This window comes from Ovis aries, chromosome 14 (assembly GCF_016772045.2).
Source record: "Ovis aries strain OAR_USU_Benz2616 breed Rambouillet chromosome 14, ARS-UI_Ramb_v3.0, whole genome shotgun sequence".
NCBI classification, from domain to species: domain Eukaryota; kingdom Metazoa; phylum Chordata; class Mammalia; order Artiodactyla; family Bovidae; genus Ovis; species Ovis aries.
In genome coordinates, this window is record NC_056067.1 from 19049080 (window position 1) to 19062326 (window position 13247).

Genomic DNA, 13247 nt, shown 5'->3' on the forward strand with positions numbered 1-13247 from the left:
GTAATAAAATGTGGTGATATGTCAAAGACAATAAGGAGAAAGCACTGTTTTAGATTGGAGGGAAGTGGTGTTCCTGGAAGACTTCTCGGAGGAGGTGACATTAGAGCTGAGAGTTAATGAATAAGAAGAGATAGTCAGGAAAAATGGGGAAGATCAGGCACACACTTTTATGTCCAAAGATTTGGAACAAGCATGGAACATTCAAAGGAGAGAAGAAAGGCCACTGAGGTTGGAGATTTGCAAACAATGAGACGAGTAGCTGGAGCCTGAGCTGGGAAGTTAGCAGGCCCCTGATTAGACAGCCTTGGCTCCTCCAGGCTTGCGTCTAGGTACACTGGGAGGTAGTAGCTATGAATCAGAGCCTTTGGTGTCAGAGCCCTGGAATCTGCAATTTAAAGCAAGCTTTCAAGGTGATGTTGAGGCCCTGGAAGATTTGAGAACCATCAGTCTAGTGTGTGCCTGCACCGTGACTCAGTCATGTCCGACTCTTTGGGACCCCACAGACTGGAGCCCACCAGGGTCCTCTGTCTATGGGACTGTCCCGGCAAGAACACTGGAGGGGTTGCCATTTCCTCCTCCAGGGGATCCTCCTGACCCAGGGATCAAACCTACATCTCCTGTGTCTCCTGTATTGGCAGGTGGATTCTTTACCACTGAGCCACTTGGGAAGCCTTCTAGTGTGTACAAGTTTCTCAGAAAGTGTGGGAACTCTTTGATGGAAGCATTTAGTCAACTAAATTCAAAGTTTTGCTACTCAGAGGGTGGTCCATGAATCAGCAGCTCCAGCATTATCTGAGAGCTTATTACTAATGAAGATTCTCAGGTCCTTTCTCCAGATCAGAATCTGCAGTTCAGCCACATTCCAAATGATTGACAGGAAGGTTTGAGGAGCCACCAATTTAAATCAGTACATTATCTATTATAATAAATCTTCTATTGAGAAAAAAACCCCGAAGACTATGACATTCAGTGTAAAGAAGATTATAGAGCAACAAAATACCCGATTATACTATCATTTTTCTCTGGTATTAGGGAGTCCCAGAAAAACAAGGAAGCCAAGTAAAAATCTGTCCCCAGCTGTGCCAGTATTAAGCCTCCTAGACTGACTGAACTGTAGCATCTGAACTGAAACCTTGAAATCTGAACTTGTGGGCTTTATAAAGGTGCCCTTGACTGAGTAATAGACACTGAAAATTATGTTACCGTTCAGATTTAAGGGAGGGAAAGTTATTGATTAAAGCAAGAAAGTATCAACTTTTACTATCTTTTATTAGTATTTTATATAATATTTAAAAATACATAAGACTTCAAGAAATACAAACACTATCATATCAGGAAAGACTTCTATCATTAACCCTTAAAAATCATCATTCTTATTCACGGTCTCTCTTCCTCTGACCCGGCACACTTTGTAACACTTTCCTGACCTCATTGTACTTTGTGTCAGCATCTGTATGTTCTCCCTTTCCTCTGTAAAATCTCTCTCTTTCTTTTCTCGTTAGCATGGCATTTTTATTTTTTAATGGAACAGTTTAATTCTAGGATAGGTCTTGCTGCTTTTTCTTCGGTGGTTGGAAACAACCACATGTACAGAAGTCTTGTGTTTACTCTGGCTCTCGCTAATCAACGGGTTGTTTTTTTTTTTTTCATTCAGCAGACCACGACTCCTAACTTTATCTCTTTGTCCTTTGAAGCCAAAAGCTATTATTTCTAGCAGCCATCACTAATTCAAGAAAAAACACTCTGTTTTCTCCCAAAGTGCCTCATTCTGTTTAAGGAAGCTAGAATTAGGAAAGTCTCAATTTCTATCAGCTCTCTATTTTATTTTATGAAAGGATATTGAAGCAGAATGCAACAAGGCTTGAGAACAGAGGCAAAGTGTGTCTTCTCCATGTTCACCGGCTAGCCCCCTCCTTCCATATGATGATGGCCAAGCCCACCCACCCAAGGGTGTTGCATAGATTCACTGCAAAGTATAAACAAGGATTCATAGGTAAGGAGAGCTATCTTTTTAAACTTTTTCTTTATTTGGAAGCAGTGGCTGCTGCTGTACTTTTCCTGCCTGCCTCAATCAGAAAGATAGTTCTTCTGGAAAAGATCTGATCTTTGCCCCTAACCTGGCTGAAAGTACTAATTAGGACGGGAAGGAGACCAGGAGACCTCTCCTGGGGACAGTGCCACCGCCTGGAACAGCGATGGGGGCTGTTTTACTCAAGTGTCTGAGTACAGTCTGTGCCTGTCTTGGTTAAACTCTTTGAAGAGGGCTGTTCCTGGATCTAGAGTTTCTGTTGCAGGAGGGTTTGTCTATCCTCCAGACTTTAGAAGCAGAAGCTGCCGGAAATGAGGTCACTGTCTTAGTACATGGCCTGTGTGGTTTGGGTTACTTCTCAACTCACTGGCTGTGACATTGCTCTGTTCTCTAAAGATGGAGAATGTAAATACCCAACAGCATCAATGTCATTGTCAGCACCATTAATAGAGCTAGTAACACACTGGTCGGGTAGCACAATAGCCGTTAGAAAAGTAGCAGCCAAAAGCCACATGAGCCATTTGTCCAGCCATTTCACAAGAGTGCAAGCAACCTGAGCGCAGACAGCCATTCTGCACTGGTCACTGATGTGTCCCAGCACCAAGACTAGTGCCCGGCACAGAGCAGGTGCTCTCTATGAATGGGTGAATAAATGGACTCCATCCAGCAAGCCAGTGCTGTTCCCAGGGTCTCCAGTGACTTCTAGAGGGCCTGTCCCTTTTAGAGCTACACTCCACCATCCTGTGTACAGATTTCTAGCTCACTTCACTGCACTGTGGATTCCCTCATTCTGCCAGGACCAGAGGGCAACCCTGGGACTCCCCAAACTGCCTGGCACTTAAGCGGGTGCTTCATAGTTGAATCAGCTTTTAATAACCATTTGGTGAAGGAAGGAAAGAGGTGAGGGCAGAGAGAAAGAAGGTGGGAGGGTGGAAAGGAAGGCTCTGGTAGGTGGTTCATCCAAGGCTGCCCTCTCAAAACAACTCCATCGAGATCCGAGGAAGATAAATTATGTCAGCTTTGCTATGTTATATATCACATGTATGTTATGCTATGTTATATGTGTTAGTGTGTAAAGAGTGTATTATTTATTCATTTATATTTCTGGCTATGTTGGGTCTTCGTTGCTGTGTGTGGTTGTGGTGAGTGAGAGCTCCTCTCTAGTTGGCACATGTGGGCTTCTTGTTGCGGTGGCTTCTCTTGTCACAGGGCACAGGCTGTAGGCATGCGGGCTCAGTAGTTATAGCTCCTGAACTCTAGAGCGCAGGCTCAGTAGTTGTGGTGCACAGATTGAGTTGCTTCACAACCTGCGGGATCTTCCTGGACACCAAGGACTGAATCAGTGTCCCCAGCATTGCAAGGCAGATTCTTAACCGCTGGACCACCAGGGAAGCCCTGTAAGTTAGCTTTCTTATGTTATGTATGTCTTTGTCAGGGCTGGATCTGAACTAAACCTTTCCAACTCAAAACTGTGAGAACCTTCTGGCCAGAGGGCAATTACAACTCCTAAACTAGGGAGTGTTTCATTAGAAAGAGCACTGGGCTAGCAGAAGGAAATTCTGGATTTAAATAGTTCTCTGCCCCTGGGAAGATCTCCTTTAATTCTCTGGACCTCGATTTCCTCTTCTGTTTAAAGAGACTGGTGTTGCCATCTGCTCTGTCCTGGAGGGTGAAGTGAAACAGTGAATGTGAAAGTGCTTTGTAAGCATAAAGCCTCTAGCATGCAAAGGATGGTGAGGGAAATCTCCTTCCCCTGACCTCATATGTGTGTTTAGGGTGCCTAGTGTTCTTAGTTACTCAGTTGTGTCCAAGTCTTTGCAGCCCCGTGGACTATAGCCTGCCAGGTTCCTCTGTCCATGGGGATTCTCCAGGCAAGAATACTGGAGTGGTTGCCATGCCCTCCTCCAGGGAATCTTCCCAACCCATGGATTGAACCCAGGTCTTCTGTATTACAGGCAGATCTTTACCATCTGATCTTGACCACCAGGAAAGCCCAGTTTAAGCCGTCCTGTATCTAGCATCTCCAGCAAAGATTTCTGCAGGAAATCCAGGGTATTGTCTGAACTTGGAGATCTGCTTCCTGGTGGACCCTTCTCCTGACATGTCCTTATGCTGTGGATTACCTTCTTCTCTCTGACCTTGACGGTATCTACCTGTCTTCCTTCTACCCCCACCTTCCTCTGCTGAATCAACCTATGGTTGCATCCACCACTCACACACAGTGCTCCTGCCTTGTGGCCTTTCCTTCCTCCCTTGCAAAATGAGCTGATTGGACTTCATTTAGGGAGAAAAAATCAAATGCATACAGAAGCCAGCAGGCTGGCAGGTGGGTAAGGTGGTCTGTGGTAGGGGGAATGGAAGATAAGTGGAGAATGGGTATGCTCCCTCTAAAGGGGACAGTGACACCTTAGCACCAGCCAATTGTTGAAATGTGGGCAAGTGAGAGCACTACATCATCTGACACTCAGAAAAAAAAATCTGGAAATTTGAACTTTTATATGAGATCTCCTGACTTTTGAATGTTGGCAATGCTTTCAAATTTGTTAAATATGCCTTGGGAGCCAAATAAAACACATATGCAGGCTGAACTCAGCCTCTGAGTCTCCATTTTGTGACCCGAGGTCTCTGAGCATCCTTTAAGCTTTAAGAGCCGTGGCTCTTCTGGGCTGTGAAAGTTGCTAAAAAATACCCCAAGCAAATTCCACCGTTTCCTCTCCCCTCAAGTCCTCTTTGTGTCTCACCTGAGCTACCATGGGGCTTCCCTGGTGGCTCAGATGGTAAAGAATTTGCCTGCAATGCGGGAGACCTGGGTTCAATTCTTGGATCGAAAAGATCCTCTAGAGAAGGGAATGGCAACCCCCTCCAGTATTTTTGCCTGGAGAATTCCATGGATAGAGGAGCCTGGTGGGCTACAGTCCATGGGGTTGCAGAGTTGGACACGACTTAGCGACTTTTACTTCACTGAGCTACTGTGACAGCTTCCCCTCAACCCTCCGTATCTACACACGTGACCTTATGTGGAAATAGAGTGTCTGCAGATATAATTGAGCTGAGATGAGGTCATGAGGGTGGAGCCCAAATCAATAAGATTAGTGACCTCATAAGATGGAAAAAAGAGACACAGGGACAGACATGCACAGCGGGAAGATGATATGAGGTCAGACAAGGCAAACGCCATGTGACAATGCAGGCAGACGATGGAGTGATGTGTCTACAAGCCAAGGGCTGCTGGCAACATCAGACACTAAGGAAAGGACATGGAGCAGCTTCTCCCCTAAGGCCGTAGGGTACATGGCTCTGCCAACACCCTGATGTCTAGCCTCCAAAATTGTGGGAAACTAAGTTTCTGGCATTGTGTTTGTTACAAGAGCCCTAAGAATGAATATGCTGGCCAATTAGAGGGTGAGCACCAGGAAAAGAAGGCAGATCAGCCACCATCATCTTCCTTCCCTCAGAGCACATCCAGACCATGAAAACCTGACCCTCTTCTCAGTTTCTTGAATTTCCTAAAATGTTAGCTACTTCCTTAAATGTTCCCTGGATTTTCCAGGAATGTTCAAATCAAGCTTTGTACGTGAAAGAACATGTGAATCTCATTGGTCCTCCTCACAGGGAGATAAAAATATACCAGCTGCTCAAGCCTGCAAGCGACTTCTCCACTGTGATAATTCAGATGAAACATCTCCCTGCTCCATGAACAACGTGTGACCTGCAGTCTGTGAAAAGCACAGGAGAAAGAGAGGACTTGTTTTTCCACGAGAGAGGGGGAGAGATTGGGAATAAAGCCACACACACTGCTATGTGGATGCATCATGTCCTCTATGAAAAAGACATCAAAATAATTTTATCTCTAAATTTTAACAAGGTCTTCATAGGGTAGATAATGCTTATCACATCCATAAAGCATCCAGTGCTTGCTGAAGGAAGGGAATGGGGTTAGTGTGTGGATTCACAATCCATGTGCATTCCTGCCACTTCTGTCAACACTGCGTGGTGAGCTGGACGGACCCTGGTCAGGAGAGTCCTCCTGTTAGAGGGAGGTGCTGAGAGAGCAGATCACTTCCTGTGAATCCCAGCTGATTCTACTCCTCCAGAGACCTGTAAGAAGAGTAGGGAAGGGGAGGGTGCAGAGGTTCGATGTACTTATTGTAGAATTCTGGGTCTGGGTTTGTGTTAGAGAGGGATTGGCAGTACTCAGTCTTCTTGGGAAGATTTGTGACAGGACAAAAGGAGAGGAGAATGGTGAAGAGCTGAATATGCATGCTCCAGAGCTGGGCTGTCTGGGTTTAAATTCTAGCCAGGCATTGTGCCCTTAGATGTTTCTCTTAACCTCTTTGTACCTTAGTTTCCTTATCCATGAAATGGGCACAATGATAACACCCACCTCACTTGGTTGTTGCAGGGATTAAGTGAGTTAATTCAAGTAAACCCTCTGAGACATCATGTGACACTTTCTAATCACTAATTACAGCTTATTTACATGGTTGATTGTGGCCCAGTGTTGCGAAGTAAGGGAGCATTCACAAGTTCAATGGCTTAAAACAGTGCCCATCTATTCCCCTAGTTCCGCAGGTTCTGGTCAGTTGGTCTCACTCAGGTGCTGGCTGGGGCTTGGCTGATCTTGGTTGGGCTTAGCAGAGGATAACTCTGCACCGTGTAGCTTTTATTCTCTCACCAAGACTGGTGAGCATGTTCTTTCCACGGTGATGGCAAAGGCACAAGGGTACAGGAGAAATATACAGGCATCTCGGGGCCCAGTCACGGCGCTAGCACACCGTTGCATCAAGTCACACGGTCAGACCCGAAGAGACAGGGAAATACACCCTGCCCTGGGGGTCATCAGTGCAAGTCCCATGGCAAAGGCTGCGGATAAGAGAGGGCTAAAGAACTGTTGCTCAGAATGAGAACTACCATAGTAACTCTTTGTATTATAATTGACATAAGAAATATTAGACTGAGAAATCAGGTCAAGAAAGTGTATCCTTACCTTCAAACAACAAGCTGACCTTGGGCAATCACTCCTCCACCCAGAATAAGAGGGTATCATTTGTTTATGTAAATAACGCAGGCTCCGACTCTCACCCTACCAGCCGAAGAAGTTCCTTCCTGGCCACTCCTAGCTCTGAAGATTCAGGTAAGTGTGTGCGTGTGCGTGTGCGTGTGCGAGTGTGCACATGTTAGATAGAATCTGATCTTTGTTAACATCTGCAGAGAATCTATTTGAGCAGCATTCCTAAAAGAACACTTCTAGAAATGATTACTCAGGATGACGTACTTACTATTAGGCCATGGTAAGCCCCCTAGTTAGCACAATGATTAAGAATGGTAGGTTTGGGGAGGGATGTTATCTTGGCTACCCCAGAGCTGTGGCCCAATAACCAGGGCAGGAGGGTTCTTAAAGGGACAGGGCAGCTTGTTGCAGAAATTAAGGCTTCCTGCTCTGTTTTTGTTTTCTCCTTTGCACTTGCGTGTGTGTTTAAGGAGAATCCCCCAACAGCAAAGAAGCCCAGGAGAAGACAGTACAGGTTCTTTGGCACCAGGGGGCCAGCTGCTCAGCTCTCTTTACCTGCAGAGGCAACAGCTAGAACAGCACAGGGATGTATGAGTACAAAGACAAGTGGGCAACTGGTCTACCTGTGCCTTCATCAGTACTCATCCCACTGCAAAATCTGAGCCCCAGACCCCTCTCCAAAGCCCTCAGTCCCACGATTCCTGCTGAGAAAAAGGAGAGGACCAAGCCTTTGTCAGCGGCTTCAGACTTTTTGATGACAACCTGTGCTAAGAGGCACATTGATCATTGTGGCCTGCTGCACACACATACACGGCTGAAACAGAGCTTCATAAGTCACTGTGTGTGTGCTCAGTCATCAGTTGTGTCTGACTCTTTGTGTTCCCATGGACAAAAGTAGTCCATCAGACTCCTCTGCCCATGGAATTTTCTAGGCAAGAATACTGGAGTGGGATGCCATTTCCTCCTCCAGGGCATCTTCCTGACCCAGGGATCGAACCCACATCTCTTGCATCTCCTGTACTGGTGGGCAGATTCTTTACCACTAGAGCCACCTGGGAAGCCCTCATAAGATACTACATTAATACAGAGTGTGATCTACACTGCTATTTTTTTTATTCTATTACCCTTAAACAATAATGCTCAGGATAACCTGCTAGACTGATTTCATAATGTGCTAATACTAGGGTCCCAACCCACAGTTTGAAAATCTCCAGGCCAGTTCCAAGAAGTGTGTCGATAGGTAGAGGGGTAGACAAACAAAACTCTTTTAAGAGCCACAGACTTCACACTTGTCTAAAACAAGAGACGGTTGGTTAGAAAAAAACTAAGAAAGGATGCCGCTAATGAAGCAGTGGGATTTGTCTGTGTTGTTTTGATGTGGGCACATCACCAATGGGTATGAATTGTTAGTATTTTTCCTGCCCAGGACTAGAAAGACTATCCAGTGTTTTCTATTCCTTCTAAAAGAAATATACTTATGTTTTAAAAAGGGACTAACAAGTGAAATGATCAAATAGGTCACAGTATAGGTGACTATGATAATGTGAAACTGTGAATGTGGAAGCTGCTGGGAAATTTTGATGGATATGGAACCTTTCAGGGTATAGATGGGGAAACCAGTCCATGGAGCAGACAAATTATGATTATGGCCCAGAGTGGACTATTAAGCAGTCATAGCTCCAGGTATTCTGGGGTCCAGCTGTTCATTCTCTGATCTCTGGGTCTCAGTTTTGTTATAAACGACAGTGGCCCTGTCTCACTCGACTGGTGTGGGATGAGACAGGTGGAAACACCCTAAAGTCTAAACACCAAAGCTAGCTCTGCAGGCTGGTTGGTATTCCCTTTCGGATCCTTTCCATCAGGAGAAGAGCCTGCTTGCCCCATGAGCATCTTTATCCATGTTTATATCCGTGTGACTGTCCGGGCCTCTTATCAAATGAGGCTTTGATTACAACAAGATGATGTAACCCTTGGTCTCGCTGCATCATGTCCACCCGGACTGTGCTGTGTCAGGATTCAGCTGGTCTGGGCCCCATCTTGGGTCTAATAAGGAAGGACCAAGGGGCTTCCCTAGTGGTCCGGTGGCTAAGACTCTGCACTCCCAATGCAGGCGGCCCAGGTTTGATCCCTGGCAAGGGAACTACGTACCACAAGCTGCAACTAAGACCCAGTGCAGCCAAATACATGATAAATACATTTAAAAAATAAAAAGGAAGGACAGATTTGTGCAGCCTCCAACACCATGTCACGTGTCTTCAAAGTCCTGCATAGAACATCAGTAAGAAGTTGACCCTAGAACTGCCCTTGCAAGAGCTGAGTAGCCAGAGTCTGTTCAAGGCGTTTATAAAGGCCCCATTACATTCCCCACCCCAGTCCTCCTGGCTTTAGGGCGGATCAGAGCCAAGCTGACAAGCAGTCTCTGAGTCTTTGTTAAACCTGAGCTCAGATGGATGTAGAAACACAAGAGAAGCCAAATCATATGTTTAAAAAGTTAAGAGGAAACCAAGCTCAGCAAGGAACTACAATCCTGGATTTAGCCTGGGTGAATTTTCCTTCTCTGGGATTTCCTGTCCGTTTTTTGGGATGTTTCTATCTATCCAAATGTTCAGTGGCAACTGGTCTAAGGTCATCAACTGCACGGTGGAAGAAAACCTTACACAGTACTTGGGTTTAGCTGCTAAAACATCTGTGGCTACCCAATCAACCCAAAGGCAGGCTTACAAGACACATGTTCCCAGCCTCCATCTATCTGTCCTGAGTAGAAAGAGGCCAAACTTGAAGACAGGGCTTAAAGAACCATCCCTAACAATAAAGGCCAGGCCAGCATGGGGCCCCAACTGCCTGGGGGGGCAGGGACAGTGGGGCTGGTGGGGGAGGTCCTTAAGGAATGTAGAGAAAGTGAACCCAAAAGTCTGCCTCCTGCCATGTTCTTAGACTGCAGTTAAAATTTAACAATTTTGTTTTTATGTAAATCATCTGGTATGTTCAATTGCATGGGGGGTTGGGGGTGGCAAAGAGGGAACAATGGGCTGGGATTAGATAATTTACTTAGTGCTAAAATTCCAGGAAGTTTGTGTTGATCTGGGCCTGGATCTTGTTACTTTTTAGCTTCAATCTAAATCTTTATCTTCCTAGTATAGTTGAGAGGACATTTTTTACTTAGCCATTTTTACAGTTGTAATTTTTTCCCCCTTTCATCAAATAGAGCCAGTTAGATTAGCAGCTCTTAGCACGGAGATGAAAATATTGGTAGGGCCCATTGGGCCCTGTTTTGTTTATTCTAACAGAGCAGGCTTTGATCTAAACATATTTCCTGGGGTCTGGACGAGATGACCTAATTCCTGTCTTATCCGTCTCCACTTTCTGTGAATCTCAGATTGCGCTTGACTGTGGAGCCCTTTGAAATCCACTTTACGTTTTTTCCCACTTTGTTACCCACTCTGACATTTGTTTCATTTGGGGTAGGGGTGTGTAGCTCCTAGTAAAAGACTCCAGTGCTTTATTTTTCTAACAGGACTGCTAAGTTTTAACAGAGTGGGAGCTTTTTTTTTTTTTTTTCTTAAGTTCTCTCCTTCTTGACATTCGCAACATGCCAAAACCAATAAGCAAATAATCTACTGCTAGAAATTTTATGTCAACTGCAAATCAGTCAGGATTTTCTGTATGATACTTTTTTCTAATTTAAAAAACAAAAGAAAACAAAAAACTGTCCCCCACCCCCTTACACATCCATTGAATAAACCCCGCCCAGGAGAATTGAGAGGCAAAGACTTAAAGCTCAAAGTGACTCTTGAGCCAATCGGTTTCCCTAAATGATCTGGAGAAACCTGCCCGCTTCCTTACTCCATGCACCCCTCCCCCTCCACAGCTACTGGTCTGAGGGGCATTGGGTAGCTTAGGTCTTGTCACTGGTCTCCCTTTTTCCACCCTAGTTTCCTGTCAATCACCAAACTGCTCTTCCAAGCCTATTTTCCAGAAAGAGGGAAGCCCCTGTGTGTGTATGCGGAGGTGGGGCTAGGAGTAAGGTAGGGGTGCGAGTGGGGAGCAACGCAGATGAAGGGGGAGAAAAAAAAAACACAGAGGAATAAAGCGAAGGAAAGACGGGGAGATAAGGAGCCACAAGAAGGCGGAAGAGTGACAGAGACACAGTCGAGACCCAGAAAGAAAAAGCATCCTTACTCCGAAGTGTGTGTGTGTGTGTGGGGGGGGGGGAAGCTCAAGTTGCTAACGTTTGTAAATTTTGAGTGATGGGTACAAGAAAGTCGGTTATTCGCTGCGCTCTTCTGTTTTGTTTTTCTACAAGTCACATTGTTTAAAAATAAAGGAACGGAGGCAAATGTCACCAATAAGAATATTTTTAGTTCAAAGATGTGAATCTGGCTGTTATCATTCCGGGCAGCAACAAACCCTGGAAATTCCGTGTTCGGCGATTCCAAAACTATCTCGACGCACCTCCAATTAGAGAAGGGGGCAAAGAAAGGCGAAAAAGTGAGGCGAGGCTTAGAGGAAGGGGGTGGGGCGGCGCGTTCACTTCGGCCTTAAAATAAACTTTGTAGCTTTATATATGGATCCATTTCTCTTCCGCCGGGCTGAGCCGAAAGGCTGAGTGTATTTCTCGCTCAGAGAGGAAGCAGGCTGAGGGTGATTTCTTGTTTTGCAAACGAATGTAAGGGGAGATAGGCAGGTAATGATCAATAGATTAGAGAGAGAGTAGGTCGATGGATGGATAGGCAGGGACCACAGCGAAGAGGCAAGGGAGGAGACACACCGGCGGAGACCCCGGGGCTCCGACTTTCTCCTAAGGGCTACGCTCGCCTCGGAAAGTCTGTCCAAACGAAACGCTGCTTTTGCTCCCCTTAACTCATCAGAAAAAGCTAGAAGGGAGGAGGTCGGCGGTGAGAGAGAAAAGAGAAAAACCCGCCCCTGCTCGCCCCGCCAGCCTGGCGGAAATGGACGCGCAGCTGGGGAGGCGCAGGGCCGCGACCCCCGCGCCGGCCGCGCTGGGAGCCCCGCGCTGGGGACCGCGCCGCGGCCGGGGGACTGAGGGGGCCGGGGGGAGCGGTCCCGCAGCTGAGCGTGTGCTCGGAAACCCGCGTCGGGGTTCCGCCAACAGGACCCCTTTGGAGAGGTGGGCGTGGGGCTCAAGGGCGCGGGAGGGAGGGGGAGCGCCGAGGGGCGTGTACGAGCAGGTCCCTCTCGGAGGCCGGCGGCCCTCGGATGCCCCCGCGGGTTTCAGGCTTGATCCCCAGAGAAGCACCCGGATCCAAGCACCACGCAGGCCTGGGCACCCAGTCGTCGTCACGCCCAGCCCTGGGAAGAGGTTGAATGCCTTCTCTCGCAGCGAAAACGTCCTCCTCCGGCCCGCGTATGACAGGAGCAGCCAGAATCCCACCTATTCGTTTGGTCCCCACTTTTGAGCAGAGGGGTCTCTCTCGGGGAGACGTGACTGGGACCCTAGAGGCGCAATCGAGGATGCTCGCTAGCGCGCTGAAACGTCTGGGTGATTCTCCGCAGCGCGCCGCAGCGCAGAGCCCAGTGCCTGGCCTCTCAAGGTTTTGGGGCGCCGGTCCCGGTATGGTCAAAGCCTCGGGTCAGCGCCCACCTTTTGGCACGCCCCTCCTGGGCCCCAGACCACTTAGCCTGGGGAGGCTCGCTCCAAGTGGCCATGGAGTGGCCTGCGCCCCGATGGAAACTTCTACTGGAAGGTGGCCCAGAGGCTTCTCCCTTACCTGGGCGCAGGGCCACTGTCTGCTGGCGGTTTACCGCCTCCCTGGAAGAAAAAAATCGCCGACCCCTCTAGACACCAACTTCCACCCAGTCCATTTGCTGACCCCAAAATAGTGCTCTGGAGGAAAACATGTTCTAGGGGAAACCCTAGAACAAAAGGAGAGAGGAAGAAATCAGACTGAATTCTGGTGATGCAATATTCAAGTCGACTCTACATATCCTTTGTCATGGACTTTTTCTTTCAAATATGCCTGTGTATTTAAATGCCTAAAACACTAATTAAATAAAGACCAAGTTGACCTCACTGGGTTGAGGCCCAGTTTCAGATTATATAACCCCAGCTGCCCCAGGAATTCTCCAGCAATGCTGCTCACAGCCGCCTGGAAAATGACTGAATCAAGGGAAGTGAAACCACCGGAACAGGAGAAATAAAGCCAAAGTCTCCAATGGACCGAATATCCTGCTTAAGGAAACTTACCT